Here is a 16,111-nt window from a genome sequence, read left to right as displayed (position 1 = left end):
CCAGGTGACCTCAGGCAAGTAGACACAAGATACTAGCAATTTATTTCATATCAGCTCCCAAGCCATCACCAGATGATAACAACCCTTGGACATCGTTAATCTCTGCTTGACTCAAACTGGTGACCGCAAGGTGAAAGGCAGGGCGTTATCTCTGAGCAATTCATGTGGCCTTCCACAGATTGCCAATTGGGCCAATACAATTGAAGCCTCTTCTCCACTGGTGACTTTAAAAATTTCATATCCAAAGTCTTTGGTCTTTGTTGGACTGGAAGGTAGGAGGGCTTTATCAAGGAAAATGCCTGAGGACAAGATGTGGGAGCTTAGAATCCAACACAAATTAAAAAGGTTGAAAAGGTAACTGTATGTTTCTTGCCCAAATAACTTTGAACAACATCACTGTGACTCTGACTAGAAAAAGCCTCTGGAAATGCATGTTTTTGCCAAACAGCAGAGGGAAAATGCACCTTCAAAAATAAGAGGCAAAGTGCTATCTAGAATTGGTTTTATTGTTTTGAAAATCGCTTTATGTTTACAATCTATGAGGTCGGTACAGATCACCGTATACTTAGTTGGTATCAGTCTAGGGCGAGGTGGAGCAACAGAAAGTGGGGGGAACAGTGGAGAATAAAGGAAAGGGGTGTACTGGTGAACAAAAGCTGTCCTGTGTGTTGGTGCCCAGAGGGAAACCAGGCTAAAGTTACCTGCAGGGAGAACTGCCACTATTTGCACTTTTCAGATATGTAGAGGGAACACTTTTAGCTTCGTATCCCAGGGTATGCAGCTCTAGCCTGAAGTCATAGAAACATGACTGTTTTGCTTGGTGGAATTATTTTGCCCCTGTTACTTCAATATCCTAGTTGTAACAATTCTAATTGATTGTGCTAGATGGCTCTAGAAAGGACTGACAAAAAAATTGAGAGGTTTCAAAAATACTGCAGCTTTTTTAATAATATGTTTTCTAAGGTCCATGTCTTGAAGTAGGTTATTGATAGTCAAAGTAAAAAAACAAATTATGGTAGGTATTTTTAGCAATTAGCTCCTTTGGATGGGATCAAAGATCAACTTGATATAGGCAGAATTTCATTTGTTTCAATTAGCAATAATCACACCTCGGATAAACCTCATTGGCTACGATACTGCCACTGCGCAAACCTCAGAATTTCATTTGTTAGTAAACAACGTCACTGAGACACCCCACGATGTTATCTCATAATTTCGTTCCTAGACCCTGCTTGCTGCTCTAGCTTTTTAATTAACTGGTATTTGCAAACTCTACTACATTGCTTACTATCTTCTTCCCAAAATGACACACTAAATAAACCAAGCCATAACATAACGTTCAAAAAGTATAAAGAGAATCAGAGTATTTGCCTGGTCAGACAAGAGGCAAAATATCATGTTAAAATATTTAGAGGGAATTACAATTTCAGAACTCGCTCTCCTTTAGCATCTGTCTGCTTCATGAGAAGTGGTCTGGATAGAGGTTAGAAAAGGAGGAGACCAGGCCTGTATCCTCTTGGTCTAGTGCTGCCACATCTTCATGATGGTGATGCTGAACACAGGATCATCTCCTAGATTGAGATGATTTGCATATATCTTAAACCAGTAAGCAGGGCATTGGGCTAAGTGATTTACAGCACGCTGGACTAAGTGATCTATCCAAATTGAGAAATGTACTATTTTCCAGAGGTCCGTTTTCATTGTAGGTCTACAATTTTACATTTGCCTGTTTCATTGATAACTTGAGTGGACTTGATGCCAAGGAAAGGCGGAAGCTTCCCTGTGGAAGTATAATCTGTGCTCATCTGCTTATCTTTTCTGAATATTTTGGGCTTTACCTGAGCTTCGGATAATTTTACCCAAACTTCATATACACATTGGGTTTTTGTTTTTGGTCTATATCGCTAGCTCTCCTAACAATGCAGAAACCCTCATGCAACATTATTTGATGAGATGTGGCTTCCAAGTGCCTTAGAAAGTGTAACTCAGTACAGATTTTTGTAATTTGAGAAGTTAACTCCTGGTTTCACTAGGGGAATAGTTAAGGATAGTGGTGACACATTCAGGTTTTAGGGTTGGATTGTTTGGATTTAATTCAAGCTCCTCTACAATGGGATGGGTATTTGTTCTTATGAAGATTATTTCACTCCTCTGGGCCTTAGTGTCCTCATCTGTAAAAGAGGAAAAATAATAATTTCTTCTTTCCCAGTGGTTGTGAAAATTGAAACACTTAGCTCCGTGTCTGGTCGGCCGTAAATGCTTCTCCCTATTCCCTCTTATTGTTCCCACGGTTGTCGGTGACCTTGTTGTCAGTCTCTGGTCAGCAAAACTGAGTCAGAGTCAGAAGCCTTAATGAATGAATGTTGACCATACTCGTTCTACTAAAATGACAGGAACACAGATATAACAGAAAGAATGCAACACGAGTGATTATATACTATCGTATAAATATCAAACTATAGATGTAGGCTAACTGCATAGTTAAATTCATTTTGTGTTGAGTTTGCCTTTGTCACAAAGGGTCTGTATTTTTTGTTCAATAGTCAAAGAAATCATAAGTATTTCAAAATCTGCAAATATATTTGGGAAAAAGGAAATAAGAACAAAGAAAAATTTGACAAGGTGGTCAAGGTGTCACAAAATAAACCACCCTGCTACCTTTAAATCATACTTCTAGTCCTCTCCATGTAAGATTTAAAATATTTATCCATCACTGCAAGTAGTTTTTTCCCCAGCTACAAGCACGCTGAACACCAACCTGCTCTCACTGTACTTAAGAATGACACTGGCATCTTTATTCCCATATAATGTAGGTTAATCCAGTCCGTGAACAATGTTTATTGCCCCCTGCCCATCTCTAAAACACTGTCAAAACTTGGTTTTAATTTCCTTTTAGACATAGCTCTAAAAGGGCTGTCAACACATTTCACATTTCCCCCCTAAACATTGGCATTTAACAAGAAAAGTGAGGTAAATAGTTTAGTAATAAACACCTTGTATATTGGGCTCTTGGTTTTAAAAAAGAAAGGAGTAGGAGAATAATTGGAAATAAAAAAGGCATTTTATGCAAATCAACTAGTATGGATGATGGCAGAAGGAGAAGAGAACAGGGTAATGAATTTGTTCAAATGAATTTACTGAAGATGGTGACTCAGCTCCCTAAGGAATTACAGAGAGAACGAGTAAGTGGCTGGAGGAGCTGATATCTCAAGAAAGCCTGAATAGGCAAAATGGACCACATTTATGAAGAGCAAAACTTTAGTCATCAGCTTCCACAGTTTTGCAGCACACAGGTCTGTGCAAGCCATTTGTTTAATGTTGCAAAATCAAAACGTGTCTCTGAGGGCATAGATGGGGCGGCAAGACCTCCTTTGTGATGTCTGCAATGGAGCAAGGACCCGACAACCACCTGCGAGTGTCTGAAAAGGCATCACCCATCAGGCAGGCAGAAGAATTGTGTAGGGTAATCCACGGGGCTAATTTGGAGTAAAGACATAAAAACAATAAAAAATCTCTCAATGATGACCTCTCATGAGCTATGGAAGAGTCCCTTAAGGAAAGTGGTAGAATCTCCAACTTGGAACGTTTAAAGCCAGGGAAGAACTCTTAGAATTAAGCCTTGGGAACTGTCCAGCATTAGTGGAGGGCCGGACTCACTGCTGAATGACTTGATAGGTTTCCATCTATAATGTATCTTACTGAATGCTTATTAAACCTCATCTTTTTCAATTCCTTTGACAATTATGACACGAATGGTGTTATTGCCAAAGGGATTTCTGTAGGTTTATATAGATTTGCATTTGTTCCACAAGGAAACATAGTTATTTAATAAGAGTCAGTATTTGCCTTGAAGACACGTCAGCTTTGACCTCCTCAGAAGATTGAAAGAATAACCAAGCACATTGCCAACTTCTCATGCCTGCTATAAATGTCTCCAAACAGCAGACAGTAACTGCAGTACTGACAATTATATGAATAATAAAATCATAATGCTTTCCTGGCCCCAGAGACATTAAAACGGATGCTAGAATTTGCTACAGGAAAGGATTCTCGGGTGTCAGGCATATTCAAAATTGTTTCCACTTAGACTTTCATTAGCATTTACGAAAACCAGGACCATCATAAGATGTATCTGTTCATCAAGCAAATATTTAAGGCTCTTCTCTGTACCAGGCATTCTCCTAGGTCTGGAACAAACAAGGCTTTGGTTTCCGTGGAGCTCATGTTTAAGGGAGAACATACTGATGGGTGGTCATAATAGGAGCCAGAAACTTCTGAGTCAAAAGGAAAAGACTGGCGGGTTTAAAGATGTAGGGAAATGTAAGTGGCACTGGAAGCTTAGTGTTTATCAGCACTCTAATGATGAAAACACATTGGGATAGAATTCAGATGTTCTAATGAAGGGGAGCACAGTTTGTGATATTCCACCCAGGTCCCTCTGGGTGACCTGGGTGTGTGGAGAGAGGTGCTCCACGCTGAGCACATGTGTGAGTCCCAGGGCCTGTGGCTGCTGGAGCTCCATATGGTGTCCTGTGTTCTGGCCTTGTTGTGTGACAGTTGCTGCTAACAAGCTTGGCTTTGGCTTGAACATCTTTGAAACTGCCCCCTCCCTTACCCCTTCCAATTACCTCAATCACACTGACTCCTGAAAACTAGGGCTGTTAACGGAATGGCCAAAGTATCACTAGAATAGGCAAAAGCAATCATTGAGGGTTTTCTACAGACATACTGATTGCAAACTAAAGAAAGTTCTTTTTGGAAAAGATAATCCAGGAAGAGATGTCTTCATGTTTAATTACTTAATGCCGTTGGAAACTCTGCAGAGCAGCAGCCCAGCCAAATGGGGCATCAAAATCGAAGACAGATACAGTGGCTTGGTGCAGAGTTTCCTTCTGAGTTTCAGGTACAACAATGCAAACCCAGGGTGGTGTATTCTCACACTCTGGGGCTACCATAATACTTAATTATTACTGTCCCTGTGGCGTAATACGATCTTGGAGAATGTCACACAAGAATTCCTCCAAATTGTTTGTTTCATTACTCTTCCTCCTCCTCCCCAGTTTCTATTTCTTGGCTCTGTTCTTTTCTGTAGTTGCCTTTCTCCCTCTCTTTCCTGCCTCCAAATGGCATTGTGGGGTTGAATTCACCAGGTGTGCAAACTTCCTCCCTCATCTGACACTTCTTTGGCAGAAAGCACAGGTAACCCAGCAGGTATTGTCAGGGTCAAATTAAAAAACAACAAAACCTGCCAATGCAGATTTCCTTCTTGTGGCACCCAGCATCAATGGGTTCTCAAAAAGACTGCTATGGCTTTAATATTTCCCTTTTTACAGCTGGCATGGACTTGGCAGTCCACCCCCAGCTCGCCACCTTTCTCCTACGAGTGTCTTTGTTGGGACCCGAGGATGACTGGCATTTCCTCTGGTCCAAGGCAGGGAGTGTAGGGACAGGAGCAGGATGGTGAATGCCTTTATTCTATTTAGAAAAAGTTGATTGGAACAAGTGTGCTGTGAGGTCTCTATTTAAACTTCAGTGGTCACTGTTAGGTCCTTGATTCATTGGAAGTGAGCTGACTTGGTAAAATACTGGAGATTCTAAACTAATCTCTATATTGGGGAAAAATTGCTTCCTCTCAAGTTAATGGCCGATATGATGATGCTCTAAGCCACCATTAACTGTCCATTCCCGTTTCTTCAGATTAGATGAGCACTGCCGTGACACTACCGTGTTTCCCCGAAAATAAGCCGGACCATCAGCTCTAATGCGTCTTTTGGAGCAAAAAGTAATATAAGACCCGGTATTATATTGTATTATATTATATTATATTATATTGTATTGTATTGTATTGTATTGTATTGTATTGTATTGTATTGTATTGTATTGTATTGTATTGTATTGTATTGTATTATATTATATTATATTATATTATATTATATTATATTATATTATATAAAACCCGGCCTTATAGTAAAATAAGACTGGGTCTTATATCAATTTTTGCTCCAAAAGACACATTAGAGCTGATGGTCCGGCTAGGTCTTATTTTCGGGGAAACATGGCAGGTTTGGTTGCTGCTTCCGTATTACCAGTTTCACCTGGAGAAGTTGACTGGTGATCACTTTATCGTACAGTGGAAATCAAGGAGAAGTGACAAACTCTACCAGCATCACATTCATATATATGCGTGTGTGTGTGTGTGTGTGTGTGTGTGTGAGAGAGAGAGAGAGAGAGAGACCCTTATTTTTGGTGGACTTTTCATGTGTCTTTGTCATCTCATGATGTAGGGTAAAATCTTCGAGGAATTTCACTTTAAACTTATTTTTATCCCCTCAGCACCTAGCCCAGGACTTGGGCTATGGGAGGTGCTTAATATGAAGAAATTGCTTATAGGTAATGATGACGCTAGCAACCGAGGACAAGGCCAGAGGGCATTTATCTGTCAGTTTGGCACCTTCTCTGTGTTGACAGAGTCCTTACTTTGGTCTCTTATCTAGCCCCCCTGCTCTCCACCTTACAGTCTGTTTGTTCATGCTGCTATTAGACTTACGTTTTAGAAACCAGATGTATAACAACACATAAGGGCCGTAGGATAAAGGCTTAACCTCTTAGCCTGGCATTTAAGGTTCCATGACAGTACTTTTCCAAATTTAAAGTGTGTACAAATCACACACACGATGCAGATTCTGATCTGGTAGTTCTGGGGTGAGGTACAAGAATTTGCATTTTTAATGATCTCCCAGGTGACACAGGTACTGCTGGTCCTGAGACCACATTTTGAGTAGCAAGTTTCTACAATGCTTGGCCCAGCCCAGGTGTTAAATGCCTTTTTAGCTTCATCTCAATTTACAACCCACCCTGTACAGTACATTCTAGCAAAACTGTTGTTCTTGGCATTCCCTGGCAATTCTCCGACTTCTGCTTTGATTCATGTTGTACCCTTTCTGCATGCTAAACCATTACTCATCCTTCCAGACAGCTCAGATATCACCATCTCTGTGAAGCCTCCCAGCTCAGCTGCCCCCTTCCTTGGCCAGCTAATCCCTCTGTCTACCGAGTTCTCACAGCACTTTGTTAGTTCTGATGTTTAGCACTCATTACAAGTTATCATAATTGTTTGTTTACATGATTGTCTTTCCAGCTACGCCATGAGCTACACAGGGCAGGGGGCCAGGCCTTATCTATGTTTTAATCTCAGTACCCAATATAGAGCACAGCACACATAAGAGTTCCGTCACAAGTACTGGTTGAACTGAATTGAACTGAATTAATACTCTTTGCAGAAGACTTTTTTTTTTTTTTTTAAGGAGGGCGCAACTCACAGTGGCCCATGTGGGGATCAAACCGGCTACCTTGGTGTTATCAGCACCACGCTCTAACCAACTGAGCTAATCGGCCACCCCTGCAGAAGACTTTTAATGATGAATGTTTTGAGACAAAAACATATCTTGACAAAAGATCATAGTTGTTGTTATAATAAAATATTAGACTAATAATGCTATTGTTATCAGCTATGATAATAGTTTAATCACATTATTAATGATAGCTATTATTTATTTATTGAAAGCTTACTATGTATCAGGCACTGTGCTAATCACTTAGATATAAAACTTCATTTAAATTTTATATCCTGCTTTTTAGACAAGGGCATAGACACAGAGTTTAGAGGATAGGTCCAATGGTGCAGCTCCAGGAAATGATAGAGTTGGGATTCAAAAACTGACAGGTCCAGTCCACGCTCTTAGCCATTTTTTTTTTTTTATTTTTTTTTTTGATGCTGGGAGAATAGTCCTGTTTTAGGGCTCTGCAAAGTGTGTCTCTCTGCCTAGGGTATTCACCAATTATATGTGCTCTAAATGCAGCAGGTTCTCCTTCTCGGGGAGGGACCTTAGTCCATTTCTGTGCTATGGACTCCCTTTGGCAATCTGGCGATGCTTATAGACTCCTCAGAATAATATTTTTAAATGCATTAAAAACACATAGAATTACAAAGGAAACCAACTATATTGAAATGTAGTTATTAAAATAATAAAAAAGTTCTGATATAATATGTGCCCTTCCCCCCCAGCTTTATTGAGATATGATTGATGTATGTGCCTTTCTTTATTCATGACTTGAATAATGACTTTAATTTTGATGTATTGATGGGACGAAGCAACATTTTGAGATATCTGCAACAGCTGAATTATGATGAAAACATCTGCAATCTCTCTATTTAAGACAAAATCATTGTAGGGTTTAAGATACAGCAGTGTGTTACTGATATTTACAATGGAAGAAAATGCTAAATTTCCATAAGAGGTTAATGCAATTAAAGATGTGATTTTTTTTTCCCATCCAAGTTCACAGACCCCCAGAATTCTATGCGTGAACATCTTGGATATGTAGTTGTGGGAACTGGCCCTGTGAACTTCAGTTTAAGAACCCAGGTTCTTGGGAAAAGGAATTTTCTGACTTTTTGAAGAGGGTGGAGTATTCATAGATAGAAGTCAGTCAGGCAGGAAAAGTTGTCATCTATGCACAGAAACGGCACAAAGCCAGTGGCAAGAGGTATGTAGTGAAGGCGTATAATAGAGGGAGGAGGAGGAAGAGGAGGTGAAACTTAGCAGTATTAGAGCCCTGCAACAGGTCAGACGCTCTTCCTTTGGAGGGTGAACCCAGAGATTTTCAGAAGTGGATGCAGAAAGTATACTTAAAGGGTATATAAAATCCTTGGCAATTGGGAGAAATTCTGTAGCTGTCCCCAGCAGAAAGAGACGCATTGTGACGGTACTGTACTGAGGAGCACAAAGGGATCTGTGACCGGATTTGTCATGTGATGGCAAAGTGGGCGGGGTCCCCGTCTTCCTGCATTATACACTGATATACGGCAGGGGCCAGCAAACCCACTTACCTCCACCTACTTAGACTGATTCAAATGGGAACAAATGACAGATTGTAATCCCAAATCTAGTATATGTCTTTATTGGCTTTGAAGAGTTAGTCAAGCCAAAGCTTGGAGGCACAGATGGTATTTTGATCACTCTAAGTTGAAAGCTTGTCATTCCGATGGCATCAAGTGCCTCTGTTTGGCATTCAAGTACACTAAGATCTGGACCCTTTTTTCCTCTTAGTGGCTTAACTCCCTTTTTGCATGCACTTTATATTCTGGCTATTAGACCTATCAAAATTCTCTGCCCACTCCCACTTTATTCTTCTTTGCAAGTCCCAACACCAATAATACCTTTTCTCCTATCCCAATCCCCAAATCCTATCCATCCTTTAAGGCTCAACTCAAATTCTGTCTCTTCCATGAAGATTTTCCCACTCCTGTAGGTCACAGCCCCTACACTGAAAGCAATCTCTTCCACTCTGGAAATTCCATAGCACTTTATCTATATTTCTCTTGTGGTATGTAACTTTATAATATATATTTATCAATATAATATAACTTTATCTATATTTCTTTTGTGGTATATAACTGTGGACCTTGGAAGAAAAATCATACTGGAAAGAGTGCCCAATAATGGGAGGTAAAGCAGAATAAAGATTTAAAAGCAATACTTATGGCCCTGGATGTTTCTATATCAAGACACAGACTATGAGTAATAAAGTGAACTTAGAATATTTATTGAAGTTGTAGACATATTTGCACAGTTATCACCTAAATGGTATGATAGGATTACAAATAGAATGTGGCAAGTAAAAAAAAAAAATGTACATTGGGTTAAGAAATTTAAAAAAAAATCCATTAGAAGTGGAGGGGGCGTTTAAGAAGATACACCTATACACCAGCTTGGAGTGACACCCTCAGAGCCCTCTTTATGAAGATTACTATGGTGGCAGTTGACGGATTATGGCAGAGAAAGATTTAAGGCAGAAAGACCAGTCAGCAGGCATTGAAATAGTCCAAGTCAGATGTAATAAATACCCACATAGGACTCCAAGGTTTCATGTCTAGGTGCCAGGCAGTATGATGGTGTCTTTAAGAAGACTGAGTAGTAAAATGATGTTGGGGGCAGTTGCAGGATAAGAATGGTTTTGGCTCTTGGGGTGCAGGAAAAGTGAGAGCCTCCCAATCAAGGAAAAATCATTAAATGCAACTGCAGACTGAATTAATAGGTTCCGATCATAACTGCAGAATTGCAGCCAGATCTAGGTTCACATTTTATGAAGGATTTTGATAAATACAGTGACTTGTAAACTCTCTCATTTGAAGAACATTGGAAGACACTTGGAACATTCAAATCTGAAGAGGTACATTGGGAGGGTATAATCATTGTCTTTAAATATGTGAGACATAGATAAAGTAAAGAGGGAATTAATTATATTCTGGAGTGAAAGGTGGTGGGGTGGTGGTAGATGGAGTTACAAGGTGAACACTTTTGGGTTATCCTAAGAAATAATTTAGTCAGAATGACAGGTGCCAAATAGGGGGAAGAACGGACTTACAGAGCAGTGAGCACTTCATCTGTGAACTAATCAAGCAGAAACAGGATGAAACTTTGGTCATATGTTTTGTAGAAGGAATTTCTAGTCTATAGAAGGGAGGTTGAGTTACAAGATGTTTAAGATATCTTGCTACTCTAAAATCCTCTTTCCTGCTCTCCAAGGAAACTGTGCTTATTTCCTCCTGCTCTGGTGGGAGTGAGTCCCCTTCTCTGTGCTCATGAAGTACCCTGGGGCTACCCCCGTCCTACTGGTACCGCACATTGTGGTAATAGCGTGTCTGTCTTCCTCATTAGGCTGCCACCTCTCTGAGGATAGGGATTGTCTGTTATGTATGTATGCCTATTGTCTAGTGCAGCGGTAGGTACGGAGTATTAGCATTCAGCAAATGATTGTCGAATGTTAAGTAAATACATGAATGGAGGTGATTTAGAGTCAGCCACTATAAAATGTGGGCAAACGGAGCTGGGAAGTTTCAGTTTGCAAAATTACCTTCAGTGGGAAAAATCACATTCTCGTAAATCATATGCTATCTTTCCCTCTTCCCTAGTTACAGACTCAGTTATCAGAAGTATGAGGGAGTCTGATCATAATGGAATGCAATCATCTTATCTAAAAAGTCAGAACATGCTTTCAGGGTAGCAGAAAATCAAGAGACTTCAAAGTTGCATTTGATTTTTATTTAATTAACAAAAATGTAAAAGCATAGAACACCAGTGGGTATTAAAAGTTGAATAGCTAGAAACATACCAAGGTATATGTTGGTAAAGAACGGTACAGAGTCAACTTACAGCTTGTGAGCAGTGAGCATCATGTGACCACACTCACATTCTTGGGAATCATTTGACATTGCAGGTGGTTCTCCCTAAAGATCCAATTTCTCACCTATCCTTTGATATTATTTGCACACTGATTATAATGCCCATAGTTGTCAGTCCATGTTAACGCAGAATGTTGCTGCAATGGATATGGGGCTGAAATACACGTTTCCTTAGGTGGGGAATGGTCCAAACACAGCTAGTGCCTGGAGATGTTCCCTTTCTACTAGTTTGTCTTCAAAAACATTGTGTAGAAGAGCTGCAAATCACATCCTAAAATATGTCCTATGTCCTATCACCCCAATACGGAATTCAAGGCTCTTCTTAGATTTATGCTGGAGCCAATAAGAAATGGCATTTATTTACAGAGGAAAGAGAGGCAGAAGTCTTGCATATGGGGAGAGGAGGCAGCACACTGTGGGTGGCCCAGCTACCTGCTGACCCCTGACCTCCACGCAATCCTGGACATTTCTTGGTGCCTAGCGCCCACTCAGGTCAGCATGGTACGTGTTAATGAATGTTGTCTTAGAGAATACTGGGCAGCAAAGAGAATTATTACATCATAAGTGGGTAGTCGTAACTGTCATGGGAGTGATTATAAAGGAAGTAAATGAGGTACCTACTGCAAATGTAAAGGTTTCTTAACAACATAATAATTGTAACCACGACTGAGAGTGAAGATAAACAGATCCTAACATTAATATTAACACCGTTTCACCAGCCTGAATGAAAACATATTCAGCTGTCATTTGATTAATTTTCATTAATAATAAAAGAAAAATCTTACGTGTCTAAATCCCCTACTATATTTGCATTGTCAGTGTTGACAGTAGGGATGGACCAGTCTGCTCACTCATATAATTCACCTTAAATTGCCCTGTCATAAGAGAATGAAGAAAGGATTTCCGTGAAACACAGGACTATATCCATGTGTCTGTGCTTGTATGTGTGTGTGTGGGTGTATGGGGTCCATGTATGTGTGTGTGCATGTATGTAAACACATGTTTGAGGGATGCTGTTAACCATATGAGACATGGTCTTACAAGCTCAGATTTCAATGTGATAAAGGTTACATAAACTGAAGAGTATAAATACAGTGGTACCTTGGTTTTCGAACGTAATCCGTTCCGGAAGACCCTTCAAGTTCTGAAACGTTTGAAAACAGCCGACAGCTAGGCCTCAGGATCTTGCAGTCAGTGGAAGCTGCGTGACATGTTCGACTTCCAAGGTGTGTTCTAAAACTGAAGCATTTACTTCCAGGTTTACGGTGTTCATAAACTGAAATGTTCATCAATGGAGACGTTCGAAAACCAAGGTATTACTGTACTACAGTAGAAACTAAAGCCTTTAGCCCACCTGTACTTAGCAGTTTTCACCTGAATACCCAAAACAACTGTACATGTTGAATGTACTTACGGATCTCCTTCTACTCATATCTATTCTTGCCCTGTCCCCAATCCTATTCACTCGGAATCAAAGTTGTGTACAGATGGTGAAAGGGAGAACTCAAACTAATATAGGAATTTTTTTCTCCATGCACGTTGTCTTACACTTCAGGGAGTTTTAGAAAGTGGAGGCAGGACCATTTCTTACTCGCCATCAGCGATGGGCAATTCAGTGTAATGATAACGACAAATTCTAAGAAGAGATTTAATTCATAAGACCAAGGGATTTAAGCACAATGGGCTTATTTCTCTAACAAAATCCCCAAGATAGTCACTGACAGCCAACTTTGACCTCTAATTAATTCTAAGTTCATTGAAAATTTGGCCTGAGATGATGCCAGAGAGGGAACCCAAGGGTTCATTCCCACTCAGTTGCACATGGACCTGAGGACATTTTGAAGTTGCTAGTTTTCCCCATGAGGGAAGCCGCAGTGGAGAGCAGAACAGAAGCTGATTTAAGAGGGTTCCAGTAAATGTTAATGTTAGATACTTGTAGTGCTCTCATTTTGTCTTTATAGGTCTAAGGCAAGCACACTCCATGTCAGCTTGCATACTGCCTGGAGGGCTAGAAGAGCCACCAGGAATATTTCTGTATGAGGAAGGACATTGCAGAAATGGCCAGCTTAAACATAGCTAACAATGAAGGATCACAATTTAAAAATATTTTTGGCAGAGGTTTAAAATCAACACTCATGAACTTAGAAGTGATGAAAAAGAAAAGCTACCCTGAGGATCTGCAAAGCAGAGATAATAGGGGGACAGAGTCCCAGGGAGCAGTTTCCAGGCTCTCGGCCTCACGTGGAAAGGTGCTGGCTCAGGTAGTGGATGGCCATTGGCTGTGACTAGTTGGCCACCAGCTGTAACCAATTGGCCATTGGCCACTAATGTAACTGCCGTGCTTACACTGGGAGGGTGGGTTGGTTGGCAGAGAAGCGGACGGCAGGCTGCAGATCCTGTGGCTCCTGCTTCCTGTGCCTCTGACCCAGCCGCCAGTGAGACTACAGTGGTATGATTCCCCTACCTATGGCTCCGTGGGTGTGCCTTTTTGCCTCACCATATCCTGCGTTCTTGTGCAGAGAGCAGGACTAGAGACCCTGCATGATAGATAACCAGAAAAAAAACCACGATGAAGATTCGAGAGGCCTACAAGGAGATTAGGACTAGATGTATAGTGGATGGTTACAACCCTAATCTCAAGATTTGACTCAATCCCCACCAGTGGCAAAGTCTCTGTAAGAGCAGGAGACAGAAAGGAAAAAACAAAAACACCTATTGGTAATTTTCCCCTAACAACATTTTGGGTTTTCAAAAGACCAAATGAGGCTGAACTTTAGAATATAGTTTTCCCTTGTTGGAAACATTGCAGGCCAGTAGCACCTTTAAACACTTCCCGGTTTTTCATGCAGCCAAGGGAGGTAAAACCTGCCAAGAGCGTGGTGAGGGCAGCACTAGGAAACCGCTGCAGAGGAGAGGTGCTTCATTAACCCGATGAAGCAGGTGGATGGAGAGGGCCTCGCTGATAATTTACACCTTGCTAATGAAGTGTGTGACTCTTAATCTCCTCCAAATAAGATACACTCATGAAACTCTGGTGCAAGGAAAGGGAAAATTAATTAGGTGAAAAAACTATGAGATTATAGCAGAGGGATTCCTGCAAGGCAACTGTAACCGGGGTGGTTATCCATTTGAGCCTTTCTGAAATTAATGGCTGAGTTGTCAAGTACACAAGTTGTGGTACGTTTTGGACTTATAAGAAATGCAAAAGCAGTGCATCATTTTGTATCTGATTTTATATTTCATGTGTCTTAGAAAATCACACTGATGGAAATGATTGCTCTGTTTTCTAGTGAGTAACTTTAATATATATGACCATAGTACAGGTATTTATAGTAAGAGTGTATAAAGAAGATTCACTTATATATTGCCTATAATTAAAAAATGTTAATTTGCAAAGTAATTCGTATGTCTAATGCAAGATGTGAAAGAATTTTGTGTCCTGAAGAGAAACATTTTATTTCATGTTTATTTTATTTTCCAGCTTTACTGAGGTATAATTTACACATGATATTGTGTAAATTTAAGGTGTACAATGGTGTTGATTTGATACACTTATAAATTGCAAAATGATTACCACCATAGCCTTAGCTAACTTCTGCATCATGTCACATGATTACCATTTCTTTGTGGTTTTTTTTTTTTTAACTTTTTATTTATTTTAAGTGTGTTTTTTCAGGACTCCTCAGCTCCAAGTCAAGTAATTGTTTTAATCTAGTGATAGAGGGCGCAGCTCACATTGGCCCATGTGGGGATCGAACCGGCAACTTTGTTGCTCATGCTCTAACTAACTGAGCTAATGGGCCGCCCCCCCCCCCCACTTCTTTTTTGTGTGTGGTTCGAACAAGAACATTTAAAATCTACTCTCTTAGCAACTTTCAAATCTATAAGACAGTGTTAATAACTATACTCACATTGATCCTCAGAACTTATTCATCTTACAACTGGAAGTTTGTACCCTCTGACAAACATCTGCCCATTTCTTCCATCCCTCCCACTTCCTGATAACCACTATTCTGGTCTCTGTTTTGGAAGAGAAATGTTTTAAATAATTAGAATTATTACATGAATGGTATTATCAATTTAGCTCCTCAATTAATTTCTGCACCTCCTATCCATCTAGTCAGTCAAAAAACATTTGTCTGTTAGGGGCTGAGCACTGGACTAAGTCACAAGGACCCAAAGACAAATGAGACAAAGTCCCAGGCCTCCAGGAGCACGTTGTTTAGGAGGAACCGACACCAAGCATTCCAGGCAAGGGGAAGAAAACTACGGCAATGATACAGTAGCAGTGAGGAGGGTGTGTCCAATGCTGCCTGGTGTGGGGGTGACGGGGTTTCTCAGTGTGGATGAGGTTGGTGATTTCAGGCAGAAGGAACTCAAAGGCATAAAGCTGTGAAATGTTAGATTTAGGGGAACATCAAGTGCTTTGGTACTGAGTTGGGGACTGTATGTGCAGAAGTAAGTTTCTGTGCTTTTTTTTCTCTAGGCAGTGGAAATCCTATAGATCCTGGGAGTTTACATTCTAAATGCAAACAAATGATGGATTATAGGAGAGCAAGACTGGAGGCAGGGAGATGACTTAGAAGTCGGTTGCTCAAGTTAAGCTGCGAAGTCATAAGGGTGGCTCTAAGGCTGTGGTGGTGGGGGTGGTGAGAGGCAGCCCAGCCCATTAGAAAGCAATTTAAGAGTTAGAAAACAGTAAGTGATTACTAAAACAGTGTGATACATAGTAGATGCTCACTAAATAGCTGACTGAATGAATGTATGTGGGTTTTTTTTTTGTGTGTGTGGTTGTTTTTGTTCTATGGTTGCAATTTTTTCATTTAGTTCTCTGAAGATGTTAATTATAGTTGTTTTGGAAGTCTT

The 16,111-nt window shown here is 40.4% G+C and overlaps 1 pseudogene; it reads right to left on the bottom strand.

Annotated features, from left to right (window-relative positions):
• Nucleotides 1-1,036: 1,036 nt before the first annotated feature.
• LOC141570963 (U4 spliceosomal RNA) lies at nucleotides 1,037-1,154 on the bottom strand (annotated as a pseudogene).
• Nucleotides 1,155-16,111: the final 14,957 nt, after the last annotated feature.

The sequence above is a fragment of the Rhinolophus sinicus genome, chromosome 3 (assembly GCF_057876585.1).
Source record: "Rhinolophus sinicus isolate RSI-liver-muscle chromosome 3, RSI-T2T, whole genome shotgun sequence".
NCBI lineage: Eukaryota > Metazoa > Chordata > Mammalia > Chiroptera > Rhinolophidae > Rhinolophus > Rhinolophus sinicus.
Note: the sequence above shows the minus strand (reverse complement) of the source record. Positions and strands in the feature narration are given on the sequence as shown.